Here is a 14,350-nt window from a genome sequence, read left to right on the forward strand (position 1 = left end):
TGCAGATGCCCGCCTTGTCCTGGTGGAGAACTTCTCCAGGTGAGTGTTGTCTTTGCTGGCAAATATGTCCACCTGTGGGCACCCCCATTTCTGTGTTATGGAATGGATAACTTCCTGATGGAGATGCCATTTACAGAGGTCTGTCAGAATCCTGCTGAGATGGTCTGTCACGGTATTCTTTTCACCCTGCAGGTATCGTACCATAAGATGCAGGCCTAGAGATTGTGTTGTCTGCCATATTAGCATGGGTAGATGGCACAAGGAGTATGAATATGTGCCTCCCTGTCTGTTTATGTACTACATGACTGTGGTATTGTCTGTTTATACTACTATGACCCCAGAGTCCCATCTGCTCTTGAAAGCCAGTAAACCATGTTGTACTGACGTGAGTTCTTTCCAATTTATGTGCCTCCTTCTGTGGTGAGTGGGCCATAATCCTTGAGTTTGGAGGTTTTGGGTATGGGCCCCCTATGGTGTCGCCGAGGCATCTACAGTGAGGATTTGGCCCTGGGGCAAGACTCTAAAGGGTAAGCCCTGATTTGGGGTACAAGCCTGCACCCACCAATCTGAACTCCTGCTTGAGGCAAGGTATCAAAGGTATTTGGGCATCCAGGGATTGAGAGCTCCACCACCACATGCTCTTCAGGTACCACTGCAGTTTCTACATGTGCAGCCTGGCTAGAGCTACCATAAAAATACAGGATGCCATGTACCCCAGTGCTCTGAGGAACTCCCTGGCTGTGATGCTTTGATTTTCCTGTATCTGTAGGTAGTAATTTGTTACACTGGTGACCTTGTCCAGGGAGAGGAAGGCCCTCTGAATGAGGAGTCCTGGAGAACTCTCAGGAAGACTATCTGTTTGGTTCATAGGTTCATAGGTTGGTACTAGGCTATCAGCCCTAGAACCTATACAAGCCTAGCCATAACAATTCCCTGGCTATTTCTTCCCACACTATTTACTTCCCTGGACCCCTGTCTAGCAGGGCGACTGACGTGATCCCCGGGGTGAATTTCCTTTCTCCCATCCAATCGTCAAGGTTCCTTTTGAAGAGGGCCAAAGAGGCACTCTGCTTTACATGTATGGGCAATCTATTCCATAGTCTGGGGAGTCTCTGGGTCAGAAACCTATCCCTCCAGCATGTTTTGTTTATTGTGATGACAAGGTTTAGATCCCTGGAGCATGTGGCTCTGAGGGATTGGGATTTCTTTAAGTGTAGCATGTCCAACAGCTCTGGGTTTGACATGGCCTTGTATGTTAAGCAGAGATCGCCTCTGAGTAGACGATATGTGACAGGGTATACTTGGGAGTTTTTTAAGGCGGTCAGCATAGGGCATCTGCTTTAGGCCTGTGATTTTTTTAGTGAGGTATTTCTGCGGCCTTTCCAGTTGTTGCAGATGTCTTGAGAAGTATATACCAAACGGGGCGTTGTATTCTATAATGGGTCTAATGAGGGATGAGTACAGTGGGATAATGACCTCCTTTTTTCTGGATGAAAAGCCTTTAGTGATGAGGTGTGCCACATAGAAGTATTTCCTGATTGTTGTGGCGATGTGGTTATCGAAGGTGAGACCACTGTCCACCTGTGTCCCTAAGTCTCTTATCACACTTTTGGTGTTTAGTGTACTGCCACCTATATGGTAATTCATGGATACATGTTTTTTCCCAAAGGGGATAACTATACATTTTTTGGCATTGAGCTTGAGCCCATGGCTCTGGCACCACGCATCTGTTTCTGTAAGGCCCTTTTGTAGTGTACCCACATCATTTGGGGATTCAATAATGGCTCCCAGTTTGCAGTCATCTGCGAACTTTGTTAGCTAGAGTCCCTTAGTGTTGCAAACAAGAGTGGTCCCAGGACTGAACCCTGAGGTACTCCACTTGTCACTTGTCTGGAGCTGGATTTGGAGTCTAGTACTTTTACAGTGTGGGTTCTATCAGTAAGTCAGTTAGCAACCCATTGGGTGACGTAGGGATTAATGCCCAGCTTAGTAAGTTTATCTATGATTCCAGAGTGGGGGATGGTGTCAAAGGCCTTGGCAAGGTCTAGATAGGCTGTATGGACCACCTTACCCTTGTCCATGGCTCTGGAGACTGATTCGAAGAAGTCAATCAGGTTCAGGAGACAAGATCGGCCCTTCACGAACCCAAACTGGGTGGGGTCCAGTGTTTGAAGTTTCCAATGTCTTTATTTATAAGTTCCATGATAATATGCTCCATGGCCTTGCAGATAAGGCTTGTCAGACTGATGGGACGGTAGTTTCCGGGATCCAAGCTGGATCCCCCCTTGTGGAGTGAGGCAACTGTAGCTCTGCGCCACTCAGTGGGCACAAAACTTGAGGTGAGGCTATGATTAAACATGACACTTAGGTGAGGTGCCAGTTCATATTGTAGGTCATGTAGTACACAGCCCAGGATATCATCTGATCCCATGGATGCTGTATTGGCTGGGACCAGGCTGGATTTCTTGAGGTTTAGAGTGAACCCAAGAGAAGTCAGGAGGTCCTGTGTAAATTTCAGATCTTTGTTATCTCTGCTGCTTGTATTAGGAAATCGTCCAGGTAAGGGTAAATCTGGACACCTTTGGTTCTTCAGTAAGTAATGACCAGTGTCAAGCACTTTGTGAAAACCCTTGGAGCAGTAGCCACCCCAAAGGGGAGTGCTGAAAACTGCTAGTGACAGGAGCTTGCTCTGAAGAGAAGAAAGTTTCTGTGTGATTTTTGAATAGTAATGTGTAAGTAGGCATCCTTTAGGGCTACTGAGACGATGAAGGCCTGAGGAGTTATCATGGGCAGTAATTTTTGAAGTGTCAGCATTTTGAACTGTGGCATCCTGAGGAATTGGTTTAAGCTTGACAGGTCTAGAATGGGGTACCAAGATCCTTCTTTTCTTGGGACTAGGAATACCCTTAAGTAAAATCCTTCTCCTATTTGTTCCTCTGGAACTGGGTCCACCGCTCCCTGATAACACAGAATCTATCTGTTCGAGAGCCTGAGTTTTTTGACTTGGGGGTATGTCTGGGAAACTTGAGTATACTAAAGGCTCTTTGAAAGTGAGTTGGTAACCATTTGCAATAATGTTTAGAACCCACTGATCAGAAGTAATGTGGGTCCAGTTTTGGACGAAAAGAGAAAGTCTTCTTTCCCAGCTGTGGGATGGTGATAGGAGGGTGAAGCTGAGTGAGAGAGTCATAACTGCTCTCTGGCTGGGACCTGTAACCTAGAACTCCCTTGCCTGGGTGTTTCAGCGGTCCATTGCCTTGATCTCTGTTGCTGATTCCTTTGACTGGAAGCTATGTTCTTTTGAGGCCTTCTCTGTCTACTCCCAGGCTGGGTAGGAAAGAACCAATGCTTTGCTGGAAAGTTCCTGCTGAACCTAGGTGGTTGTACTTACAGGAAGGCCATAACTGTTTGCATGGACTTTGACTTGTCTTCCCTCTTTCTGAGTACTGCTTCAGCTTTTGGTCCAAAAAGTCTGTCAAGGGGAGCATCCAAAAGATTAGCCTTTACATGATCAGGGAGAGATTGCTCCCTAAGCCATGCATGTCCTTACTGAACCAGTGACAGCTGCCCTGCGGGATGCCTCCATAGCACCATAGCCACAATGCAAAGAGTGTTAGGCCACCTGAAAATTGGAGTGACACAAGTACAAAAGTTCTTTAGAAAGATTTTTTATCTTCCATGGTTGAAATTTTGGTACTTACGTATTATCGCAACCAGATTTTCGTGGTTGCGAATTTCTCATACTTCAATAGAAACAAGCCCACGAAATGCTGTGAGGTGGTATTTTGAGTCTTTTTTGCTAAGGAATAAGTTTAGATTCACTTCAGGAAGACAAACAATTGAGAAAACACTCTTCCTGTCTTGGCGTGCATTACACATGCACACTTGAATTGTTATGCCCACTAGCTTACTGACCAACGGCTTTTTTTTCAGTGTGTGGAAGGAATCCTTCATGGAGGAAGCGCACATACACAGGGATTATGCTTCGGTCTCACTTTTTATTTTTTAAAGGTACAAATTTTTTTTTTATTTTTGTTCAGGTACAAATGAAGACGGTGCTACATGCCACAAATGACAAAAAGAAGCACATTTAGGCAGTAGAATGTTTTTCAGTGCTGTTCTTACTAGGATTAATCAGGAAGTGATTTTCACTTTAGCTTTCATAATTTCTAAAGAATGGACATTGCTTCCCAAATGGGGGCACTTTCTTACCACCTGGAGTGAAAATCTTCATACATAAAGGAAGCGCTCCTTCTCCTTGCGAGATGTAACTTTTGCTAGGGTGACACGGTGTATTGCATGACTCGCTTTCCTTTTGCTGACATTGTGGTGAGAAATGCAGCTCTTGCAAGGCGGTGTGCCACTGTTGAGTTTCAGGAGGTATGAGGTGTGTCACACAAAAGTTTCACACTTAGTCCTCTTCCTGGTTCATACCCACTGCAACAGAGTAATGCTTACTTCTTCACAGACTCCTTATTAGGTTAAGCAACCTGTTTCAAAACACACATGCCAAATTATGGCAGTGTGAAAATCTGGTTGCAATAATATGTAAGTGCCGAAATTTTTTGTTTGAGTTGATCCAGGATGGTTTGCTGATATCTGATCATATGAAACTGACAGTTGAGGGCCCTCACAGACAGAGTAGTGGAAGTGTATAGCTTTTTTCCGAACTTATCTAGGGCTCTACTCTCCTTGTCAATGGGTAGGGGATTCTCTGAGACACTGGCTCTAGCCCCCGTTAGGCCCTTCAACTTCTGGATCAGCAGAAGGATTCTGAAATAAGAAGTTATGTACTCACCATAATGTTACATGTGAGTTGTTCATCTCGCCTTCCTTCTCACTGATGGGTTCGGAGCCAATCCTCGGCTCCGACTTGGCCAAATGCAAAAGCTCGAGATCTTCAGCCAGTTTGTGGCCTATTTCCTTTCCCATGATGCACTGGTGCTTCCCTCAGATCTTGTTTGCAGCCAACTATACTGATAGGTAAATACCCCGGTAAGAAGACACAACAATACAGTAGATAATGACTAAATATCACCAAGATTTTTCTCAACTTCCCGGTCCTCAAGAAATTCTTGGTAGGGGGATTGAAGGGTGGGATGTAAGAATGAAGACAAGATGAACAACTCAAATGGAATGTTATGGTGAGCACATAACTTCTTTATGTGAAGTTGTTCTATCTCAGCTTCATTCTCTTTGATGGGTTAGCGTCCCAAGCACCATCTTTCTTGGGTGGCTCATGGAAGTATATTCCTCAGAACCGTGGAACCAAAGGAGGCTCTACCCAATTTGTAATGAGTGATAAAGGTATGAGGTGTAGATCATGTGGCTGCTGCACAAATGGAATCTATGGGTAGCTTAGCCAGAAAGGTTGAAGATATGGAAACAGCCTTAGTTGAGTGGGCCTTTATTTTATGATTCAGTGGCATGTGCACAGAGCTACGTGTAAAGGAAATGCAATCTGATAACCATTTTGACAATGTGTTTTTTACCACAGGAGCACCCTTCTTTGAATCTGTAAAGGAAACAAAGAGCTGTTCTGATTTTCTAATGTCCTTAGTCCTGTCTAAATAGAATCGAAGTTGCCTATGGACGTCAAGTTTGTGTAGCATATGTTCCATCTTATTAGTATATTTTGGGAAAAAAAACAGGTAATTCTATAGTCTGGTTGAGGTTTGTCTCTGAACAAACCTTAGTTAAAAATGAAAGATTTGTCCTCAGCAAGACTCTGTCATTGTGAAAAATCAAGTATGGGGGTTTAATGGACAATGCATGTAATTCAAAAATCCTTCGAGCAGAAGTAGTAGCTAAAAATGGTCTTCCATAATAAATATTTTAGGTTGCAAGATGAGGCTGGTTCAAAAGGGGGCAAGATAATTCGAGAAAGAACAAAATTTAGGTTCCATGGTGTAGCTGGGGATCAAATAGGTGGTCTCAAATGGATAGTACCTTTAAGAAAGGCTTTAGAAAGTCTATGGGACATGATATAAGGCCCTGATTGTCAATATGAAAATTAGAAATTGCTGCCAATTGACCCCTAATGGTTGCTGCAGCTGCCCCTTCATTAAAAAGCTTGGTCAGAAACTCTAGAATGGTTGCAACTGAAGCCAAATACAGGTCAACATTGTTTTGGGATGCCCATATGGAAAATCTTCTCCATTTATCAAGGTATAACTTCCTGGCTGATGATTTATGAGAAGATGTTAGGATGTTCTGAGCTGCAGGTGAAATATTCTGGAACCTGGCTATTCTTGGAATTGCAGCAGCCAAGCTGTCAATCTGAACCTGGCTATTCTATGGAACTGGAGCAGCCAAGCTGTCAATCTGAGGGTATGAAGTGCAGGATGAAGAGCCCCTGATGAATGAATCAGAAGATCTGGAACTGGGTCCAGGATCTATGGTTCTTCCAGTAGATGAGGCTGCAGGAAAGGGAACCAACTCTGACAAAGCCAATAAGGAGCAATTAGAATGATGGTCATTCCCAGCGTCTTGGCTTTCTCTAAAAATCTGGGTATCAGAGGGAACGGAGGAAAAGCGCAAAGGAGACCCGTGAACCAATTGTGTATGAGCGTGTCCCTTGGGGTATCCCCCCAGAGTGGGGATTAGGGCAAAGTAGTTCCCCCGGAGTGGGGATTAGGACAAAGTAGTTGCTGCATTTGGTGTTGGTGAGAGTTGCACAGAGGTCGCAGCAAGTCTGGCCCCATCTGAGGAATATCCTTTCCGCTACTTCTTCTTTTAGGGACCACCCGTGAGGCAATAAAATTGCTCTGCTCAGTTTGTCTGCTATCATATTGGATCTCCCCGGAATGTGCATTGCTATCAGAAAGCGCTGGCTGGATGTTGCCCACTGCCATACTCTCAGGGCCTCTCGACATAGGGGGTAGGATCTGGTTCCTCCTTGTTTGTTTATGTACTAGACCACCGAAATGTTGTCCGTCTGAAATGCAATAGTCCCTAGAGGTAGAAAGTGTTGAAAAAGACTGCAATGCTAGTAGTACCGCTCTCATCTCTAGGACATCGATATGCAGATGAGCCTTCTGTTTCTCCCATGTGCCTTGGGCTGTCCTTTTCTGAAAATGCCCCCCCCCCACACACCCTATCAGGGAGGTGTCTGTGGTCACAGTGGCAATAGAAGTGGGTAGAACAAAAGGGCATCCTATTGTTACTTGAGGAGGTCAACCACCAGTGAAGATCCTTCTTGCATGCGTTCGTTATTATAATCGGGTGTTTTTGAAAGGACCACTGTGTGAACAGGAGCCATTGTAGTATACGCATATGCATTCGACCGAAAGGAATGGCAATGTTTGCTGCCACCATTGTCCCTTATATTTTGAGTACTGTTGAAGCTGGGGCATTTTGTTTTGAGATGAAGTTCAGGACTTGTTGTCGAAGGGACCAAACTCTTTCTGTTTGAAGCTTTACGGTCATAGAGACAGTGTTGAGATCTGCTCCTATAAAAACAGTATGTTTGGATGGCGATAAGGCAGATTTTTCTGAGTTTAGGGTAATGCCCAACTGACTGCAAAGATTTAAGGTTGTATCCCTTGCTTGGACGAGTCGATGCTTGGTGGTAGCAGTGAGGAGCCAGTTGTCTAGATATGGAAACACCTGGAATCCTAAGCATCTCAGGTGAGCCGTGACTACTGCCATGCATTTAGTGAACAACCTGGGGGCTGCAGTGAGACCAAAGGGTAGAGCTCAAAACTGATAATGACTGGCTCCCAGCTGAAAGCGCAGATGATCCCTGGATGGTCTGGCCATTTTTATGTGGTAGTACGCATCCTGGTGATCTACTGAGCACATCCAATTGTCTTTCCCTAGTAAGGGAAGTATAGACTGTAGCGTGACCATCCTGAACTTTGTTTTTTTGACAGATTTGTTCAATTTGCTGAGATCCAAAATGGATCTCCAGTTCCCTGTTTCCTTTGGAACTAAAATGAACCTTGAGTAAGTTCCGGATCCTCTCTGGTTTGCTGGACCTGGTTGTATGACTCTTTTTTTCTAGCAACCTTGCAATTTCTATGGTTGCTTGTTCCCTGTGACAGGGTGGAACGTCCGGGATTTTCCTCACAAAGGATGGAGGGGTAGCAAACGGAATTGAATATCCTCTGGATATGGTGCTTTGTACCGAATAGTCTTTTATTTTTAGATAGGTGTCTGGGTACAAAAATAGCGTCCCTCGACTGCCTCCATAGGTGGACAGACGGGCCTCCTTTCAGGAGCACTGACAGGGGTTTCCAAAGGACTGATCTCTGTCACCCTGATTCTGTGGGTCCCCTCTGCCACATGGACAGTGTCTTCCATTATTACCCTCTCCTCTGCCTCTAGAAGGAGTTTCACCATGTGTGTCAAAGAAAGTTCCTTGGGATTTACAGAACCACATCTTCCCACTTTTCTGACCTTTAGGATAAGGTCTGGTAGGGGTGGAAAAACAGACTCTTACAGCAGTCAGTCTTTCTGTTTTGCTCACACCTAGTAAGCATTTCCTTCACTTTCAATCCAAAGAGGGAAGAACCATCAAAGGGGGTGTTAACAAAGGATGACTTATAGGGCTCCACAAAGGAACATAAGCGCATCCAGGAGTGTCTCCTAAGAGCAATTCCTGTAGCCCTGCTCATTCCATCAGCTGCACACAAAATCAGACACATAGAAGAGTTTATAAGGGAATTTAGAGTAGCAAGCTGGGAGGTTACCTTATCTGAGACCCCCGCAACTATTGCACCCAACAGAGTATCGCCCAACTCCTTAAGGAGATATCTGTGTAGTCTAGCAAAATGTGTGAGATAGTTCAGGGATTGAAGAGCAACGGCCGCTGAACTAGACATGCACTTTCTGTATCAGTCCATGATCCTAGAATCCATATTAGGAAGATGAACATATGTAGAGGTCTCTGACAACTCCTTTTTGGTGGCTGCCACCATCACCATAGCATCAACGGGTACTCCTGTGGTAAGGAAAGTCTTGTCATGGGGTGACGTTATGAATTTGTTAGGCCTTCGAGGGAAAGGTTCCATGGTATCTGGGAACTCCCATGCTTTTCGAGAAACAAGCTCTATCAGTTCATCAAAAGGCGGAGTCACCCAAGAGGTGGAGGGCTGAGACACAAAAGCCTTCAGGAGTACTGACTCATCATCAGTAGGGTTAATGGGCTTCCAGCCACCCCTCTGTTTCAGTATTTCCAAGATATCACCGGAAGAGATATCTTCAGAAGGGGACCGTGGGGATCCTTCTGACTCATCTGTCAGTATCCGATATGATGGATTCCTGTGGGCCGTCCAGATGCTTTCTCTTGCAAAGCTTCTTCCTGGGAACCTCCTCAGTAGGAGCTTCTGGGGAGGTACCGGAAGAGCAGGGCTCACCCAATGGGGCAACCTGAGGTGCTGGGTCTCTACACTTTTAGGGATCAGTGAAGCAGAGGCTGACACAGGTGTTTTAGGGGAGGAGGTTGCTGGTACTGATAATGTGGATGCCTGAGGGGACAACACTCTCCTCATGGCATTGAAGGCCCCCCCAGCTCCGATCCGAAGAGAGCTTTGGATCCGTACAAACAGGCAGTCTCTGCGGCACCAAAGTAGTGGGCTCTGAGCCTGAGGTAGGTGCCGAACTCACTCGAGCCGAGGCCCCAAGAGGCCTCTCTGGACCCGACCAGCAAGTGTCGGCTCCTAGACTCTAAGGTCGGCACCAAAGAAGTCAGACTAGTCGGAACCGACAGGCCCGGGAGGGGTGTCGGCTACGATGGTTCCACAATCATCAGCTCCGAACACTCCGGTTCCAAAACCACGGGGTCAAATCGAAGGAACAGTAGTCATGGGCTGGGTCCTAGTCAGTTACGAAGCCTCAAGGGTCGGCCCCAACAAAATTTTTGCTAGTGCCGGTGTCTGCAGAAGCATCTGCACCACTCGATCCACATCCTTATCAGATAATCTTGAGGACCGGGAAGAAGCTACAGAAGAAGCCACTGATTGAAGGATTGGAGACTTTAAAGTAAGAGATACCAGCTCCAATATCGGGGACTGGGTCCTACAAACAACAACAACTTCTGACTTCGAAGGTAATGGAGCCGAGGTGGCAATCTGACTCGATTTAGAGGTCGATGAACCCTTTTTGGAAGACAAAGTCTTGGAGGATTTTAAAGGCTTGTCCGGTTTGTCCTTGTCTAAAGAGGACTTCAATAATCCCCTGGCTATTAGCTTGCTCCTACTTCCGTGAAGAACATGAGAGCTAAAGGAATGACAGATGGCACAGTTCTCCTGTAGGTGGACCTCACCTAAACAATAAACACATTTTATATGACCATCTGTTAACGACATTTTTTGTCCACATTTAGGACACTTTTTGAACCCAGATTTAACTTTCTCTTGCTGAGACATGGCGTAAACTATCAATTACTAACTGTAACTAGATCACAATGCAACTGTTAAACAAAGGCAAGAACACACTATATGCCTAACTATAAAGGAAGCACACAGTAATATATATGTATATATATATATATATATGTGTATGTATATATATATATATATATATATATATATGTATATATATATATATATATATATATATGTATATATATATATATATATATATATATATATATATATATATATATATATATATATATATATATATATATATGTATATAAAATAGCTCTAATAAAAAATCATGGCTCTAACTTCTACAATATTATAACTTGAACACACACACACACTATGAAACGAACTACTGCCCTAAAAACTCAGACTTCAGCTTAACACACTCTAGGGTAGGGAGAATTTACTATTTAAACAACCTTCTAACTTAAATGAGTTGTAGAAAAAACGGCCTAGAAAAAAACAGCCACTAACAACTAGCAAAAAACACACACACTAGGTTTTAAAGCTAAGTAAGTAAGTAAGTAATGTGAGGAAGAAAAACTATCCAACTACTAGAAACTAACTACTAAACTAAACTATCAATTTTTTATAAAATATCAAACTTATACTGGCCAGAGCTGTTGAAACTGCAGTGGTGGTGCTGCGGTAGTATTGTCGCCTCACAGTAAAATGTCCTGTTCGATTCTCAGCTAAAGCATCTTCTGTGTGGAGACATGCGTGAATGGGCGTACCTTCGTTGAAGGTTGTACGTCAGGGCTGGCAACTCGGTACGTAAAAATCTACTGCCAATCATTAGCGGACCGGAGTTCCGCTGTGGCGACCCCTAACCGGGAAAAGCAGAAAGATACAACAACAACTGGCCAGAGCTGTTGAAGAACTCCAGATCTGTTGCAGCAGCAAACGAGATCTGAGGGAAGGACCAGTGTATCATGGGATAGGGAGTAGGCTACGAGCTGGTTGAAGACCTCGAGCTTTTGCATTTTGCGAGATGGAGCCGAGGATGGGCTCAGAACCCATCAGTGAGAATGAAGGCGAGATAGAACAACTTCACATCAGATATTTATGGGTGTCTTGCACCCTGTAAAATCTATCTAGTTTCCTAGGGCCAGAGGGAAGTGAGTCAGGATCCATGCAGGCATCCTGGAAAACATCCTCTACCACTTCCAAAATGGGAGAGATAGCTAAAGGTTTGTGCTCAGGGAAGTCCAAGAACACCCTAACTTTCTTCTTGGCCTGGGGTAATCTTCTGCTTTCCACTGCAAATGCTGTCTCATAGCATGAAGAGCCTCACCAAAAGTTTGATCCTCTGGAGGTGAATCCAAGGGAAGGTTCTCTTCAGAATCTGATTCCTCGAAGGATGTGTAAGAGGGTCCTTCCACTGAGCCAGACTCTCCCAAGTCTGAATCGTCCTCGGATAAGAAGGGTTCAGGGTCAATATCAGTATAGGCATCCCTTTTCCTTGTTCCTGGGGTAACTTTACCTGTGGTCTGTCTGGCCCTTACAGTGTTAATTAAGTCCTCATCCAGCTGAAATCCTGTATGGATCCTGGTAAATGTCGGCCCATAGACCTTGGTGGAGGCCCTGCCACACTGCCTTTCTTTGAGGTGGGCCTATGTGCGTCTGATGTTCTGGCACCTGATTCTCTGTCAGAATACAATGGCGTAGGCCTAGGCCTGTATGTGTCACCGGTTAACAAGCGCTCGCTGGAAGCCATGGCTTGGTGAGCAACCTCAGACCCAACCGATGAGCTGAAGAAGTGAGTAGTGGAAGTTGACGGGATTGAAGGCATTCAGACTCCAAATGGGTGTTGACAGAGGTAGGGGTCTGTGTTTCAAATGTGGAAGGGGGCTGCAAAGGTGCCCCACCTTCTTCAGCAATTACCCTTCTAGGAGGAGAGTCAGCTGGGGATTGATTGTCATCCGACGAGTTTGGATTAAGTTTCATCTCTTTTTTACGCTTATGCACCTCAAGATTGGGACGTCCGGCAGATGCCATCAAACGCGGTTCAACTGATTCTTGCCTTAGAAAACGAGCTAAGAATTCAGCCCTATACCTAATTGTTCTAGTGTTAACCTAGCACAAAAATGACAATTAATGATATTGTGGTCTGGGCCTAAGCAATTAACACAAAGAATATGGAAGTCCCTGTGTGGGATTTGTTTACCACAGTGGAGACAATTATTTAATTTATCTGACATGAGTCAGGTGAAAAAGAAAAGAGTTCCCCAATGGGGTATTTATCTTTCCAATGACAACTTCTCTCTGGTGTGGACTGATTGATGCACTAATATACTGCTTCAGGCTCCAGCAGGAAGAAAAGACTGAAGTGATGATGTAGGCTGGCTCCCTTTATACCTGAGTGTACTGACATCAATAAGGAGATCTGCCAGCCTGGGAGTCAAAAACAGTTTTGTCTGGTAGTCAGGCCAGCCAGAGGCTTTCACAGCAGGAAATCCCAACAGTCAGGACTGCAACAGTGAAGCACGAAGAACATCAACAGTTAGTATACTTCCTCCACAGACAGCCCCCACAATTACAGCTCATCTGTGTCTGTACCATACCTTTTGACTGTTCAGATTTTTGCATAATGTCCAGATTTTGTCTCATATTTTGGTCTGTTTTTCATAAAATTATGCTTTTCCTGACAAGTCACTGAGTTATTAAGTCAGAAAATAATGGCAGACATTTGAGTTTCAGACTTCATTCCCTTCAGAAGGTTCATGCTAATACAAAACATGTTATTCTATCATATTTTTAAGCATATAAGGGCAATATTTAAAATGTATCCCTATTTTGGGGGTTTGGTACCCCCCCATTATTTGTGGCTTTGTCCAGACTTCTTGCTTTAAGAGGCTGAGTTGCATGAACAATACATTGCAAAAGTATGAATTTTCTAAAATTGAATAAACAAATGAATTTATGAATAAATAAATACATTAAAAATAATTTTCAACAACTTCTTAGTGAAAGAATCAGGGAAATATTTTACTACTCCTCTTACATTCTTATATAATAAACAGAAAAACAAGTCTGCATAACATGCATTTTCTAAAGAGATGAAATCAGAAACTCAAATGCTTGTCATTATTTAGTAACTGTAAGTGTCAATGATTTACCAGAAAATCCCAAATTTTTCAATGAATAAACCAAAAATATGAGACAAACTCAGAGACATTATGTAAAATTAGGAACAGTTGGGCAGAAACTTAATTTGCTCTGCAAATTTGTTCACTGAGTATATCTTCGTGCCTGCCATAAGAATAACAACAATAATAATAATAATAATAATAATAATAATAATAAAAAGACCTTACCTCATTCCCTTGCTGCTGCTACTGCTCTCATCCACATAACTACCTACTCCTTTAGAGGCTTTCTACTAGTTATTGTCACACATCAAGGACTAGAAATCTCTCAGAGTTCACTGACCAGCATCTCCCTCATAGGGTGTCATTTGACTAGGGGTGCATTTCTGACTTTTATTTACTACTTTTTTTAAAGTAAAGAAATGGTATGTATTTATGTAACAATAAATAGATAGATAAAGAGCAGAAAGGCACTCCCTAGTCTATTCAGCCACCTAATTTGCCTGTGTGTAAGACCGGCTATGACTAGATCTGTAGCCAACAATCAGTGGGAGCAAGTAAACTAAGTACTACATATAGATCAATACATACAGAAAAATGTGTATGTGTAGCACATATTAATGGCATCCCTGCATTTCTACTTCAGTGTTTAAATGGAAAGTGATCTGTATGGGAGGGAGAGCTGCATTATGCACACAGTCATTTTAAAAAGGTCAAATATTTCTTAAAATGACTCTGGTGTGAAACATTAACAAACACAACTCAGCCAGGGGTGACACAGGATATAACTCCCGCAAAATATAACCCTAAAATAAGATTCACTCACAGGGGTGCACTGTGTCAACTGAGGGTAAATCCTGCATCATCCATGGGTAAGCGGTGACTATCCA

Source organism: Protopterus annectens, chromosome 17.part0, assembly GCF_019279795.1.
Source record: "Protopterus annectens isolate FY-2018-M chromosome 17.part0, PAN1.0, whole genome shotgun sequence".
NCBI lineage: Eukaryota > Metazoa > Chordata > Ceratodontiformes > Protopteridae > Protopterus > Protopterus annectens.